The 16,792-nt window shown below is 41.3% G+C and overlaps 1 protein-coding gene across 2 annotated transcripts in view; it reads right to left on the bottom strand.

The window, feature by feature from the left end:
• The window catches only part of galnt1 (UDP-N-acetyl-alpha-D-galactosamine:polypeptide N-acetylgalactosaminyltransferase 1), a 56,775-nt gene extending 44,287 nt beyond the window's left edge, over positions 1–12,488 (bottom strand). Inside the window, exon 1 of one of the 2 annotated variants that reach the window (XM_082552063.1) lies at positions 12,044–12,488. The gene's annotated coding sequence lies outside the window, so the exon portion shown is untranslated. The remainder of the gene's footprint in view (positions 1–12,043) is intronic. The other variant, XM_082552064.1, reaches the window with a different exon arrangement.
• Between the last annotated feature and the right edge of the window lie 4,304 nt (positions 12,489–16,792).

The raw sequence follows: 16,792 nt of genomic DNA, 5'->3' as shown, positions 1-16,792 counted from the left end.
GATCAAGCTTAAGCGCATGCACACCCCCAGCTGTGTGCACAAATGCTCCCGGCAACATTCACCAATCTAAGACAGACTTCCCAGCAATTCCACGTGGCGCTGCAATGCACTGCTTTTGTGGTTTAGTCAAAGTGTGGATTTAATGCAGTTTCCTATCACATGAGCTGGCTTTTAGCCACACTCACTGCAACTACATTGTAATTTCTGGAAAAATATCTTTGGAAACACTTGAAAAGAAAAATGAGAAGTATTTATAATTACTTTATGAAATTTAGAACACATTTCTATCTTATGATTCAGTCACACTAGAGTAAAAATAGGATGGCAAACTCCTTATGACTAGTGACTCAGTGGTTGCCTTTTTTTTCTGTTGGAGTGCAAGCAATGCAAGCATACAGGTAACCTAGTAAGAGACAACCTGCCTGAAACCAATTGCAGCCCCACTCACTGATCACAATCATTGAAGGACAGACTGGTGATGGGTTGCCAATATTTGGTGTCTACTTCAAAAATGCAAACATACTGCTAACACATCACAATAAGAGTGAGGCAGTCTGTTTAGATAAGTGCAGTTTGTGAGAAACATTTCTTTGAAACAGACTCGACTCAACTAGTTGCCAACTTGTTGTGTTGTGGTTCTGTTCCTATATAAAATCAAGACTGGTAAGCGCTCATTTCATTTTGGTTTGGGCAGAATGTACGAAATTTCCAATTGAAATGCAATTTTTGCCAATTTATCAGTTACAACTGCTGTATTATCACAAGAGATTGCAGATAACTGCCAACTTAGTTCCATTCAATATCAAACTGACAGCAAACTGACTCTGTCTTGTTGCCACGTTAGTTTAACACTGTCACACAAGTTGCTTTGAAGACAGCAACTGACTGCAAGTGGTTGCAGACCTGGTTCCTGTCTTCAAAGCAACCATTTCGAAGCAACCTAGGCATCAAGATCAAAAGTGGACTGCACACGGTCAAAATAATTTTGGTTTCCAACCACCATATGACTAACATTAAGAGAGTTGCCTCTCATTTATCCATTCTCTCGCTCTCTCTCTCTTTCTGAAAATAAGCTCTGCCTGACAATACAGTGCAGCCCTGTAGAAAATAATTCAACAGCAGGGATGTTGGACTGGTGATGTTGTTGACTGATTCCTTACGCCGTGTTTTTAACAACTCTACTGGATGAAAATATTTTTGGAAATGTTAGCAGCAGACTTCCAATTTGACTGTATTTTTGCAGCTGTGTTTTTGGCATTGAGAACAACTGAACTGCACTCACAAATGTTCTTCTCTTTTAGCAGTTGGCTTCACTTACTCTTAGCATAAGGAAGTGCAAATCAGCACAAAAACAGCAGAAAACTAAACAGTTCTGGTGGCATAAAAAAGATCCCTTCTCTACAATACATACATATAAACAGCACAGGTGGCATGGAAAAGCATGTTTGGTCCATAGAAGTAAGGCTGTTATGAATACAATCGGATCCAGAATAGCGATAACTGAAATCCGAACATTCATGTTTTTATAACCACTTTCTGACAAAAATTAGAAAACACATAAACTAAAGAGTCTGAGGTTAAGATGCATGAAAGAAATCATCTCAGAAAGGAAGTTAACAAAGACATTTTGTCCCTTCTAATGTCCTCCTCTGACAGTGCACAGCCTCTGTGTAGGTGTTGCTGCTCTCTGCTTTCGGTCACTAGGTGAACAGAAAAGATGGAGAGAACCGGAGAGCAAGACATCCGCTATCACTACCTGCTTTTTTTTTTTTTTTTGGGGGGGGGGGGGTGTTGAAAGGATGTGAAAAAGTCACTAAAATGATAACAATGTTGTGTTGTAAAGATGTGGGTTGCAGTATCTATGGCCTCAGGCTGCAGCAAAAAGCACACCTTTTACAAAATAAAGTGAAAATTTCACTAAAGCAACTTTTAAACAAGAAAATAAAGATGGTAAATGGCCTGTATTTATATAGCGGTTTTACTAGTCCCTAAGGACCCCAAAGCGCTTTACATATCCAGTCATCCACCCGTTCACACATACATTGTAGCCACAGCCACCCTGGGGCGCACTGACAGAGGCGAGGCTGCCGGACACTGGCGCCACCGGGCCCTCTGACCACCACCAGTAGGCAACGGGTGAAGTGTCTTGCCCAAGGACACAATGACCGAGACTGTCCAAGCCGGGGCTTGAACCGGCAACCTTCCGATTACAAGGCGAACTCCCAACTCTTGAGCCACGATCGCCCCCAAGACATTCTCTATTAATCGTTCTCTAGGATTGGCGCATAACCTGCCTGTCTGTTTGCATGATTTGTTCTCATAATCCTCAGACAAATTTAACACCACTGGGCCAACTCAAGTTGTTTGATCTATGACACACTACTGCCTATTGGCATCTGCAAAATGCACAATCCATCACAGAGTAAATATATCTGAATACACACATACAACTCTGCAGATGCGCACACACATAAACACACACTCGCATACACACACACACACACACACACACACACACACACACACACACTAACAAAGCTAGCAGTATCAATACTTCATTTAACCAACTCTGTCATGAGGTCAATAGCCCCTCCACCCACACACAAACACACACACACTCACTCCTAACACCCCTCGTCACACTACATAACCTCCAATAAGTTTCACTGTGGGTTCTAAATGTTCAGCAATAACTTTGGCTTAATTACTTCAGGTGAAATCCACTATGAGCGGCAGGCATGACTAATCTGGTCATCCTCTTTCATATCTAACCTTATTAAGAAGTCATGTAAATTTTCATCTCTATTTATATCTCAGTATGCCTCTGTAGACTCTATTCTTGTAAAATCTACCACACAGAAATTTAGGTGCCCATAAGTAACACTTTTAATCATGTAAATATACAGAAAACGGCTTGAACAACTAAAAATACCATGGTATTTTTGCTTGAGGCTATGTTAAAAAGAAAACTCAAATCAGATCTCAAGTGCAGCTTGGTTCTTCTTTTATTTTCTACTGTTGTGAAATATATTTCAGGCTAGCCCATGCGCAGCAAGTACAGAGGCAGCATCCCTGCTGCTGTCTCTCTCTGACCCGTGGAGCTGCAGCCACAGTGACCCACATCCAAGCCTGTGGCAGATTATACTGCATCACATGCAACACACACATTCCCAAGATACATGAACACAGTGCATCTGACATTCGTGGCTTGTAGAAATGCAATTTCTGATAGCTTAGCAGACACACACACACACACACACACACACACACACACACACACACACAATGGACAATGGACGAGTAGTTCTGCAGTCCATCAGCCTAGACTAACTGTTGATATGACTATCAGTGTGCCTGGTCTACAACAAGCTCACTCAGAGACCTAGCACAAAAAAACCACACAGACCCACACACATGCACACACTAGATAAGAGGCAGAGATGGACAGTTTTGTGTATGTTTGCGCAGAGGGGAGAGCTGTGCCTTCGTGAGGGTGAGCCCCAGGCAGATAGCTCACTCTGTCACACGGCTAAGACAGAGCACAGAGCTTCCACAGCAGTGTCAGTCCTTTCTGCCCTCCTCTGCTTCTCTCTCTTACCAATAACTTACAGACAAATTTCCATATAGGACACAAATGTTGCCTTCAGTTATATTTGCATCAATTAATTATTTATACAACCTTGAGAATGGCACTGCGGTCACACCTTTGAGAGTGTAGTGTCCTTCTGTAGAAACATGCGGAAACTAAGCCAAGAACAAGCACAATTTACTCCCAGTGGAGTTGAAAACATTTAAATGAAGAATATGAAGAGCAGTATCAGACTGCCTTTGTTTATTTATATTTTTACTACCTGTGCTGCCCTTGAATAATTTGGCCAAGACAAACATCAGCCTACAGGCAAACACAATGAAAATTAGCGGCTAAATGTTCAAAAAGCGAAAGCATTTGAGTATTTTTTATTGCCACCAAACAGCTTGCCTGAGGTCTCATATAACCATATTCATATGTCACGAAGCAAACATTATATCCCCCACCCATTATTACACAAGATATACAAGCACACAGAGAAAACCCCAGGGTTTTAAAAAGATTCCTCAGCAATTAACTATATAACACTCAAACAGCAAGCATATTTGGCAGCAAATTTCAATTCATTTGTAATCTACATTCCTGAAGGAAATTAAAGTATGAACTAATACTGTTATTAGTCAACTAATACTAATACTGGCAGTATTAGTTGACAGTAATATTAATTACAGTCAACTAATAGTGCCAGTGACTACAGTATTCCAACTGTAGTCACTGGCAATCCATCTGTTATCTCTATACATTTTGTTTGACTTTTGTTTGAATTGTAACCTCTTTACCCACATCCAGTGTGAGATAACTGTTATTTGTTTCATTGGTTGCTGTTGTCAGGTAATAAGAGTGACTAAAAGCTTTTAATCACTATCATTTAAGGAGGGTGACTTTTTCCACAACAAGATCTTTCGTTTAACTGTTCAAAGCGCTGCAAACAAAGACACATTAAGAGCTGTCATCCGAGTACAAACAGGCCCTGCTTTAGCCAGTACTGCAGACCATGAGGCACTACACAGACTACAGAAATGGAGTTACTCTGTACAGTGGACTGTAACTGCCAGCTGCTCCAGGACAGTGAGGCTGGATTAAATGCTGAAAACAAATATCCCCACAGAGGTCAATTATACACACAATTTAGCTAGGCTACCGTGCACACACAAAATACTCTTAGACTGCTCAAGAGTATTTAAAACGCTTATTCTGTGAGGCCTATTTTGTGCTTGAGATTCACTGGACTGACTCTAATGTAGTACCCTGATTAGAAGTGGACGATAAGACTGAAGCCTTTTCTCGGATGTAAGTAAAACATGAAATATGATATCTTGAGTAGCAGTCATGCGCACGCACTCATCTGCCGGGCTCTTGGAAGCAGTCAGAATGATTTTCTCAGTCAATTTTCATTTTGAGCTCATCAGCTGTGGGTTTCATTACTGTAAGACAGATTTTCTCCCTGGTTAATTTCAGCAAGTATAAAAATGTTTAGAGATTCTCTGAGCTAGTTTTTGGATGACAGAACTTTCAACCATTTCAGTGAGAAAATGCACGAGTTCAGTGGATCCAGGGTTAACACCTTTGACTTAAGCAGGGATTATAGTACAGTTTTTTTATAGTCCACTTAACACAAGCATCCATGCAGATGTCCAAGTGCCTGGCTGTTTTTTGATCATGCTGAGAACTTACATTACAGTGCACCACCTACACATGCTCACCAAGTGGTGGACTTGAGGTGTATAACATAGACCATAGGTGTCAAACTCTGGCCCGCGGGCCAAATTTGGCCCGCAGCCTAATTACATTTGGCCCGCGAAGCCATACCAAATTACTATTAGAGCTGGCCTACTGGTATTATACAGCTAATATATATATTGTTTAGTATTAAGCTTTGCTTGTTCCATATTCAGTTTTTCAGCAAAACTTGTTTGAGTCCATAAGAAAAGATTCATTCTTATATCTGGAGGAAGATTTTTTTTTCTCCAATAAATATTAACGTTAGCCCACGACTTTGTTCCAGTTTTGAATTTTGGCCCACTGTGTATTTGAGTTTGACACCCCTGACATAGACTGTATGTGTGCTTGGCTAAGTAGATGCTTCCTGACAAAACCTACCCAGCCCTAGAAGCACTGGGTGGGTTGTGTCGTGCTGTCATAATACTGTCGCAAATAAGTATCTAATCTGATAGAAGAAGGAGCTACTTAAATAAGTCCTCCCTTATTCACAAGAGGCCAGATAGCCCTAAAGGGAGTTACAGCTTTCAGGTTTGCACTGGTATTTCTCTCAAATTAGACTTTGCACATGTGCAAAACTATTTCTCCAAGTGGTTCTCCCTTGCTCTGGACTTTTCACTAGGACTCCAGCAAATTAAACTTACTTTCCAACTGCTGAGAGAATTTGCATGAAAGGACTTAAAAGCTAGCACTGTTTGTCTAACTTGTGTACTGTGAAAGAAGAACTGGTGTTTATAATTTGTAAAGTTCCTACAGGAAAAACGTGCATACTTATCAGATTCACGCTATAAACAGAAAAAGAAAAAAAAAACCCTGTTGCTAGCTTCCTTAAGTTCCTGACAGTTTTAGAAGATCATGTTACATCAGTGTGTCCCACTTTTTTAAACCAAATTTACAGAAATCTTTTTCTAACTTTAACAGCATAATCAGTCAAAACAAGCAGGGAAAACTGTCTAGAAAATTCCCTTAGCAGAAAAGTCTAACAAAACAAACAACTCTGAAAGACGAATACAGAAGCCAAAACACACGCAAAACAAACAGAGTGTAAAATATTAAAAGGGACACAAACTGGTTCCAAGCCAGACAGAGAAGAGACGTGTCTGTCTAATTATGGACCACACTACTGTTTCTCCATGAGTCAGCAGTAATTGAACGTACACCACTTCTTCCTATGGCGAGCAAGGAGGGGGAGGGAGGGGGGGGGGGGGGGGCAAGGAGCACGACTGTCACCATGGAAACTACCTCTGTCGAGTAGTATCTCAGAGTGAAACAGATGCTTTGAGCGAGATACGGACACACATGAACAGGACACTTTTACAAAGAGGGGAATTGTCAGAGCAAAGCTGATAACAGCATATACTGTTACTCAATGTGACTATGCTGAGCTGCTGCATGCTGTATTAGCTCATTCTACTGAGACTTTCAAGGTGACTTTTAAAGCTAGGTACTTTGTCTGTGCAGCAAACAGTAGCAGGCTACCGGCACTTGTCATTAGGCGTTTAAGTTGCCACAATTTCTTAAAACCAATAAACGCTCACATCCCAAAAACCGACTTGTTTCAGCCTCAGTATTCCAGCTTCCTCTTTTCGCCACTTAAGACGAACACAACATAGACATAGACATAGACATCTTTTAAGTTGATGTGTATGGCAAACTTAAAATCAAACAGTCGTGCATGCAGTGGACATGAAACTGCATTAGTGTATTTCTGGATACCTGATAAATTAATTATAACATTCAGGGTTTTTTTTGTTCTTCACCAAGTCATGAGGGAAATCTTTGGCTTTTTAGCTGTACAATGGTCCACATGTTGACCAGCCTTTTTCCAGTTTGCCATTTTGTGTTACATTTCTGTAATAATAGCAATAATAAAAAACTTTTTCAAACATTTCAAACTGTACAGATTATTATTTGAACAAATAGAAGCTTCAAATATATTTGAAGCTTATTTGAATATTTGAGAAAATGAAACCAGTAAATGTTTAGAATGCTCATCAGAAAAATAAATACACTTATGAATAAATAAAAGTAATTGTCAGTTAAGTTGATTTTTATTGACTAATTAATTAACTGACTAAACGCTACTGCTCAGCAACAGCAACAAAAAAAAAAAAAAAAAAAGAGTTGTGAACTATAGACCAGACTCAATGAACTGTAACAAACCATGCAGAGAGAAAAACTGCAGAGTTGGCAGATCATATTTTGTGAGTTTACCACACCCATTAACACATTTACACAGCACACTGTCACATTGTGCATAAATACATGGTTCAAAAGCTTCTACACAGAGCCGCTATGTTGGATGGATATTTGTAGCATCTTGTGGGGAACACAAAACGGAAAAAAAGCACTTTGCAACACTTTAAGCATCACTGAGTTTACTGTAGCACTAGCTTTTGTATTTGTATTTGATAAAAGTCACGGGTGACTCCCGACAAACCGTGACAAACAAAGTCTTCATCTATGCAAATATTTGGGTTTTTTGGTGCTACCTTGTGAAGACTTACATACGCAACTGAAATGAAAACAGAAATAGACCATTAATTCCTTGTCAAAGGAGAGCCAGAGCAGAAAACAAGAGACTGCAGCTAGGAGTTGAAATAAACCTCTGCTGAATGCTGGGCTAAATCCTATTTCCTTATCATTAAGCCAGCAGAAACACTGTGTCCATCCAGCTGAGACACTCTGGCTGTGACAGGCTCTGAATCATCTGTAGAGGTCCTATATGCAGTTTAAACATACTGCGCCACATATAGGCGTGCTGCTCTTTTTGCCTTCACAGTTACAGTTTTTTTCCACCAAAGCATATTTATGAGGAGTCAAAGTGCAACAAACGAGGAAGGAACATGTTCGGTAAATGGCTGATCCAGCAAAGGTCGCTGAGTGTGAAGGGTGTGATTTTCACACTAACATGTAATTCTCAGAAACAATCCTTACATATGTGGACGCACACTTTTTGTGTAGGCCTTCAGTCGGTTCAATGCTGAATAGGAGCAGAGAGCTGGCAAGACTCCCCGGTGGCACTGGCTGACCCACTTCTATGCAACTCTATCCCTAAAGTGACCCACTGTAGAGCCAGAGGACACACACGTATAGCCAAGCACCAGCACACACATTCACACACACAAGAGCACAAAACTAAACTTGTCTGCCTAAACCCTAGAGGACTGAGAAACAGGGAAAAAAATCTGCTAAATGCTGCCAATATCCCCTCTCTCTCCTTCTCGTTACACTCTGTTTTCAGCTTCTCTTACTTGTCTGAAGATCAGCCATTTAGGTCTCTGCTATCTGATCTAGCTAAACTAGCTACAGGGCCACACTTGCCTTTTTTGAGCAGAACAGATGTTTAGATCCACCCCCTCAATCAAGTTGACGTGTCGGCTTTTGCTAATTCTCTCTGATATTGGGATAGATATAATACAGGCTAAATAATCTTGTAGCATGCTCAAACTGGCTTTAATTCGACCACCATCGTCTATTTTTCAAAAATAGTTTAGATTTTTGGCAGCACAAAAACAAAACCCATACTTGTTTCACCACAAAAAACAAACATATATTATACATAATAGCTCCAAGTTGGTGATGTTATTCCAATTTATGGCAACTCTACTCTGCTCTGTGACAAGAAAATGAGCTTTCAGCTGCACTGCCAATGCCAGAACCAACTGCTGCAGAGGGTAGAGATAATTCTGTCTGATGTGAGTGTGATCAGACAACATTATTAACAACAAAACCCATCTTAGTGGAGTAGCTGGTTGGTAAGCAGGCAGTAATCAGCTCATGCACTGACAGCTGATGTTTGTGCAGTCCTTTTCATGTGAGAGCGAGATTCCATTAAAGAAAGCAAAAGTGACATTTGACAAGCTACAACAGATACCACAAAATCTGTCGCCGCCAGTGGCTTTTGTCTATGACAATATGCATCCATATGATTAAAGTGTCCCAGTTATTTCTTGTTCTTGCAAATAAACGGTTACCATCATTATGCATATTTAAATGACTTATTGTTTTAGCAGAAAATGACAAAACACTGAAAAATGCTCATTATGGCATCCTTGAGGTGATGTCTCGTCTTTGTCTAAGCAGCACAGCAAATCTTAGAAGTTAATTAAAATAAATAAATACAAAGACGACACAGATTTGGCTGCCAGTTGTGCACACTAGAGAAGCTGCTATCAGAATTTTGCAATGACGGGCAAAAAGACTGCCAACTTGTGAGAAGCAATAACAAAATGATTAACTGGGCAATTTCTTCAGTTCTAGTTACACTTTATTAAATACTTCTCACCTACTTTGCAGGCCTATGTTAGGTGGTAAGCAAGATGAACAACGCACAAAGAGTGGAAGTGCAATAAATTTTGCTCACTGATATTTAAAGCACTCACACGCTCAGCAGCCACTGCCAGGTCATGGTGGCTGTGCATGTGAGTAATGCCAATGTAACAAAGCAGGGTGACCCAGGTTTTGGGGGGGGAACAGGCAGGCTGGTATGAGTCCTCTCGCATGTATCTCTTTATGTGCATGTGTGCGATCCGGTCTTAGTCTGGAAGTAGGAACAATGGCATTCCTGTGCTCTGAGCTCCAGGTGGCTGTGGAAACCCAATCCCAAACCAAGCCTCACTGGCACACAGATCGCCAGGGTCCCCGAATGCTGCTGCTTCCCTCCGGAGACACAGATCAGAATAGAGCTATTGTTCCAGAGCAGCTCGGAGTAATAAATGCGCCACAGCCACGCTTGATGACAAACACTAGCAAACACGCAAACAGGACGGCAGTGATTTTCGCCTTCACTTTCCAGATTATTTACTCAGCAGCAAAGCCAATGAAAACGTGAGCTACTAATTTCTCACTGTGATTAAAAATAGGGAAAAGGTTAAGACACTTTGTTTGTAACTGTCCCTTATAATTTAGATGTTTTGTAAAAACATGCTTTTGCAATGACTATATCATACTCACTATATGACTTAAAACCACAGTGACGTACTTTCCCCACACACTTTTTCCCCTCCTCAATTAATCTCATTCACTAAAAAACTATTTTTGTTATATTCCCAATGCTGTACGTCCCACAGATTGGCCAAAATGTTCCCAGTTTGAAAGACTCTCAAGTCAGCCATAACAAACATGGTTACACAAGCATACACACACGGATGCAAATCTGCTACAGCCTGAACACACAGTCAATGCAACACAGGGCAGGAAACACATCATGCAGACTCCACAGCCTTGAAATGAGGAACATGATTCATTTCCTTTCAGAGCTGGATAGTCATGCCTTATAACACAAGCCTAAGTTTAGATATCCAGCTCTGAGGCAAAGATCCTCAACATGGCACAAAACCCCAGTTATGATTCCACAACTTCAACTTCCCATATAGATTTCAAGGAAGCCAAGCACTATGTGGTCAGGTTATTTCTTCTTCTATTTGGTAGTCAGCGCTACCACACAGATAATCCTGTTGAAAATGATCAAAGCCTTGAGCTCGCCTGCACCATGGGACCGCTGCTACAGGTAGTGAACAAGGTACCGCACAGCTTCCCTTAAGCAACACGGCGTATCTGCACTCTTACAGGCAATGCCACACGAGTGTGTGCACGCACGCACGCGCGCACACACAGAGAGAGAGAGAGAGAGAGAGAGAGAGAGAGAGAGAGAGAGAGAGAGAGAGAGAGAGAGGATAAATAATACATGCTTCCTCTTTTCTCTCCCTTTAAGGAACATGACAGATTAATTTAATTGGTTCCCTGTCAATCCTACAGCTTCATCAGCTCTGCTGTGCAGAGCTGCCGAGTCTTGCAGGATTGATAGTGGATCCATTTTCTTATCTCTGAGATAATTACAGCATTGTTAATGCCCGCACATTCTCTCTTCTTTCACTCATACATACACGCACACATCAGGCCCCACATGCTTTAAGTAACCCTTTACAAAGTCTTTTTAGTGACTGCGTTACATTCAAAGTGACTAACCTCTTCAAATTTGCACTGGCTAGTTTTCTTCTCTTTTCCCAGCTAAAGTCATCTGACCTCTATTAGGCGCACAACAACAGACCAATCAGAGGTTAAATTCCGGGTTTACACATCATCTTTTTCGGGTTGTGATGCAACAATGAAGCATTAAAATGTTCAGAAAGGAGGAAAAGAGCAAAAGGAAGAGCAGATACACATTCCACTGTAACCATTATGCTCTACTTTAAACAGACGCTTTCTTTTGATCTCACTGGGTGAGATCACAGAGCAGTCAGGAAAACTTGATAACTAGCACTCATTTGAATTGACCGTTAGTAGGGGGAAACAAGTCGCTGCAGTCAAATGCGGCAAGTGTGCGATAGCACTGACCCCGGCAGTGGCCCATTCGCGCTACAAATCAACAGTCACGGTTGAACGCTAACGCGGGATGGATAGAAAAAAAGTATTTATGAGCACCGTTATCAGGGAAGCAGCTTTCCCTTCACTTGGCGTGTTTCGGTGCGGTTGTGGAACAGCATCTACCGGTTAATTCACCTGAAAGCAAAGTGGCAATCTGTGCCTTAAGCGGAGAGTCGCATCGCATCCCTGTTGCTCGGCTGCTTCTGTCAACAAGCCCCGCTTTGCCATAACGGCGGCTGCTTGCCTGCTACCAGATAACCGTAGGGGGGTCACTGGGCAGAAGCAACCCTCCAAAAATGACTATGTGGCTAAGAGAGGAAACAACAATCACTGCAATTGGTGTTAAAACAAGTATTTTCACCTTACCTAGAGTGACTGGTCACCTCAATCAGCCGTGGCGCAAAGAGTCCGCAGGCAGAAAACTGATACCGACTCGATACAAAGTATCGCCGCTAAGTTAGCGGGCTAGCTAGCTTAGCAGGCTAACGATGGAAAGAAAAGGGGGGTGAGTATGGCTCTCTCTGTGTCGTCGAGAGAAGGCAGTTACCTAAGAAAACAAGCAAGGGATGAGGTGTTTCTCACGCAGCTACAGGAGCACCTTCCGGTGTCAAAAGGCATGAACGGAGGAGACATCCATTTGAAAAGAGCGTGCGGTAGGACTGTCGGTGTCAGGCGGCTGTAGCGCTATGCGGTGTGAGCTCTCTCTCCCGGAGCGGACGTACAACCTCTGCCTGGGTCTGTGCGAGAGAGAGAGAGAGGGAAAGAGAGAGAGAGGAGCAGGGCTGCTGATGTGCGGAGCAAACACAGGCAGCATCACTGCTCATCCCTCCTTCGACTATCACAACCCGGAAGAAATACTGTAACTGATCCCTGTTTTTATTTTTACACAGTCCAAAAAAGAGAAAATTTCAGTTCATTGATCACCACTATTTATTTACGCATATTTTCATTGATTGAAACCTACTTGTTAGTGTGAATGATGCATTTTGGAGCTCGTGTGACGTGAGTGATGTGTTATAAAACAAACATTATAGAGGTCATAATTATAGTAATAATGATTTTAATAATAAGCCCAAAGTCAGATCAGTGAGATGGTGCTTGTAATGAGCCTATAATTATTAACCACGCGGTATAAATGAGCAGGGGGTGATTCCTGTGAAAACTTCTGGAACTGCAACACTTGTAACACGGTATTAACTGGCCCTCTCCTTCCTACAGCTCCCTTGTGGGAAATATTCATATTTAGGAAGAAAACTAAGTAAATGTCTGTTTCTCATTTGAAATTAATGTCCAACTCAGGAGTCAGAAAGCACTGAGTATTGTAAATCTGCAAGGCATGGACTTTTTTTTTTAAAATTTCAATTAAATTATTATTATTATCATTATTATTTTAACCAAAGAAGGAAGCTTTAAGCAACACACCTGTCAGGAAAGCTACTGTGTTTCCTTCAAAAAACAGCTCTTTTAACTCAATTGATCCTATCTCAACCTGTCACAAGACCAAAACAGAGAAAAGGCAATCAACTTCAGACTGCAAGACAACCCATGCAGGCACAGGGAGAACATGCAAAATCTACATAGTTAGGTTTCAGTCGGTGAGCAAAATTTAAAAGCAAACCCTTTTTGCTGTTTCATCAGTAGGGGAAAAAATACATTCTGAAACTTTGCAATGTTAAAAACCTGCCTTACTTACTGTTATAGCCCTTAGTTCATCAGCACAAGCTCTTTAATCTTTTACTGGGTGGGTTCATTTACATTTAGTAAGCCAAATTCAAGACATTCAAAAGCCTAAAGCAGATGCAGAAAGCCCTTCGTTTTCAACTAAAGCTTTGCAGAAAGTTTGGAATAATAATTGATTTAAGTGACTTTGAATGTGACGTGATTGTTGGTGCCAGAGGAGGTGGTCTGACTGTTTCAGAAACTGCTGATCTACTGGGATTTTGCAACCATCTCTAGGGTTTACAGAGAATGGTGTGTGAAAGAGAAAACATCCAGTGAGTCATTTTCTCTGGGTGAAAATGCCTTTGTTGATGCCAGAGGTCAGACAAGAATGGCGATGATAATGCTGTGGAGGATATTTTCTTGGCACACTTTGGACCCCTTAGCACCAACTGAGCACTTCTTAAACACCATAGCCTGCTGACTGCCTCCATCCCTTTATGACCACAGCGTACCAATCTTCTGATTGCTGCTTCCAGCAGGATAATGAGCCATGTCACAAAGCTCAAACTCTCCCACTGGTTTCCTGAACACTGTGGTGAGTTCACTGTACTCAAATGGGCTCCACAGTCACCAGATCTCAATCCAGGAGAGCACCTTTGGGATGTGATGGAACAGGAAATTAACATCATGGACGTGCAGCCAACAAACCTGCAGCAGCTGTGCGATGCTATCACACAGGAGTGTTTCCAGCTCCTTGTTGAGTCTATGCCACAAAGAATTAAAGTAGCGCTGAAGGCAAAAAGGGTCCAAATAGGTATTAGGAAAATGACCAGTGAGTATATATCCGTAACGTATCTATCCCTAATAATAGAAGCTGCTTCCATCAGGACGTTAGTTAATAGTGTCTTGAGGATGCAGGGAAGTTTAATATCAACTGGGAAATATTGCTGAAAGCAATATATTGTATCAGGCCATTTACTCACATTTTTCATCCTTTCTGTCACAGTTTTAATAAAATATAGTTTTATATGAATACATAGGAATAAACAACAAATTGGTCATGAACTGATGGGAAGCACTAATAGGTAATTTTAAAAGAGGGCTACCTCAGCTTGTTTTTATAGGCCACTACTTGCACACATACCATCAATCCAGTGAGACCTCAGATCCAGCTAATGGCTTTTCATGTATTGCTATATAGAGAGGATAAAAAGCTGCACAGAAAAAAGAAGGAAAAGCAGAGAAAGGTGAATGGGCGCTTCTTTTCTGGCAAAAGGAAAAGGGAGAAATGGGACACGCTCAGTTACAAGAAGCTATAAATAAGATGTCAACAGTATTGCTCACCATTACCTGCTCCATCAAGAGTGTTTAGATGCCTTGACTGAAAACATAACCTTTTTTGTCACAATTTATTACCAGAACAAGAGAAGCAGTTGGGAGCGCTCACACCATTTCCAGTGCTGGGCAGAGCTAGCTGTCTGCCTCAGTGAGTTCATTTTCTTCAACTCATACCAATTTATTGCTCGCACATTGCCTACAACGGTAAATTCTGTTTCACATTGGCAAAGCAGACACGGATGTAATTTTGAAAGATACACCGCGGTCAACATATGTTGTGCAAGATATGGTGTTGGTTCACTCTCTCAGGGTTGCACATGCAAATTGGTTTGTGTCAGCGCGGGTGCCAAACTCCCGTTGGACTTAATGAAGTCAGCGAGGAGCCAAGTCTCATTTTTATGAGTCATCGCTCTACCTGCACAGACAGAAAACACTCTGCCTCGACTTGATGAGATGTGAATAGCAATACAGCTGCACTTCTAGGTCAGGACATGCACGGTGTATTCAAAAAGCAGCATTGAGCACAGTGAATGATTAAATATGTGATACACACACACACATGCTCAACCTATTTGCATTTTCCCCGGACAAGCTTGCCATCTTGTGTTAGTCATTATGCATTTACAAAAAGTTCCTACAATCTTGTTATTTTTTCTTTTCTATATTTAAATCTCACATGTGCAACCCCCCCCCCCCCCAAAAAAAAACAAACAAACCCCAAAACAAAACCAAAAACCCAAAAAACAAAACAAAACAAACAGATAAATAGCCTGAATCAGCATGAGATGCAAATAAACCAACAAAAAAACCCCAGCTTAAAGCCTGTGGGATTGGGGGGGGGGGGGGGGGGACGACACTGCTGTTTTAAACTCAAACCTTGGAGTAGGAAAGGAGAATGTCACCTGCTAAAATATCACTGATGCACCTCTTAGAATGACACTAAATGCAATGCAAGCATTTGTTTATGCAATACAAAGTATAACTAAGGGGGAAAGGGGGTGGTTTTGTTTTGTTTTATTCATCTTTCTACTGATACCACAGTCAACATTGGCCAGTTTTGGAGATTTTGCATATGCATTGATTATTGTATCCTAACCCAGCATCATTTCACAAAGTAGAAGATGTTATCTTTTAAGTTAAGTCTTAAGTCATGCATTTTGGTTCTTAGAGTTATTCTCTTATATGATTTCCATTTGTGTATGCCAAATGGTAAAAATCCATTAAAAGTTAGATGTAAACATAAACAAAACCTACCTTTACCTTTACAACAGGTTGCCGGTGATCTTGCGGATCTTATGATGGTTAAAGCAGCCTTTTTTTCAACTGTACATTTTTTTTTTGCTTCAACACGTGCGCTCATTCATATCTAAGTGATAATCAAATATATACAAATGCACATAAGCTAGGAAGGATCCAGGCAGGCGTACAGGCCTGCTTGTGCTCAAACACACACAAACGCTATCCATTCCCATTAGAGACATTGACACACACCCAGCACCAGTCAATGGCCTGCTTACATAGATCAATAAGTTTTGCTTCAGGTTGCGGCTTACATGTTTGCCTCCCATACCACACAGAGCCACTAGAGCAGAGAGCTACCTCACTGGCTTACACAACGTTCTATAAAATTGCTCACAGCATGTGTGCATTTTTCCACCAGAAAATCCCCAATAAAAGCTTTTGTTTTTTCTCGTTTTTTTTTAGCAACAGGATACTTGAGAGCAACAGAAAACAGCTTTCCTTGTTGAAAAGAAGAGCTCTGTGTGGCACCCAGGTGAGTTTAGGCTGTACGCTTGACAGCTGGTGCCAAATCTTTTACTTTGATGTTGGTGGTTCTGCCCTGCTGCTCCAGACGACTGTTTGACCAAATACAGCAGGTGATGTGTTCATTAGAAGTAGCTTGTGCAGGTCCAGTGCCCCACAGCTACATCTCATAACTTGAGCCATAAAACATTCATATATGTTTGCAATTGAGCTTAAGTAGAGTCTCTAGATATACTTTATTGATGTAGCTGGCAGCAGCAGTGTCTCAGTACTGAAAAATGAATGAGGCATTTGGAAAGACCTTCTGAATCAGCATTTCCCTGGTGAGCCTCGTCCTCCAGTCACAGTGAG

This window comes from Aulonocara stuartgranti (assembly GCF_965226115.1).
Source record: "Aulonocara stuartgranti genome assembly, chromosome: 11".
NCBI classification, from domain to species: Eukaryota; Metazoa; Chordata; class Actinopteri; order Cichliformes; family Cichlidae; genus Aulonocara; species Aulonocara stuartgranti.
Note: the sequence above shows the minus strand (reverse complement) of the source record. Positions and strands in the feature narration are given on the sequence as shown.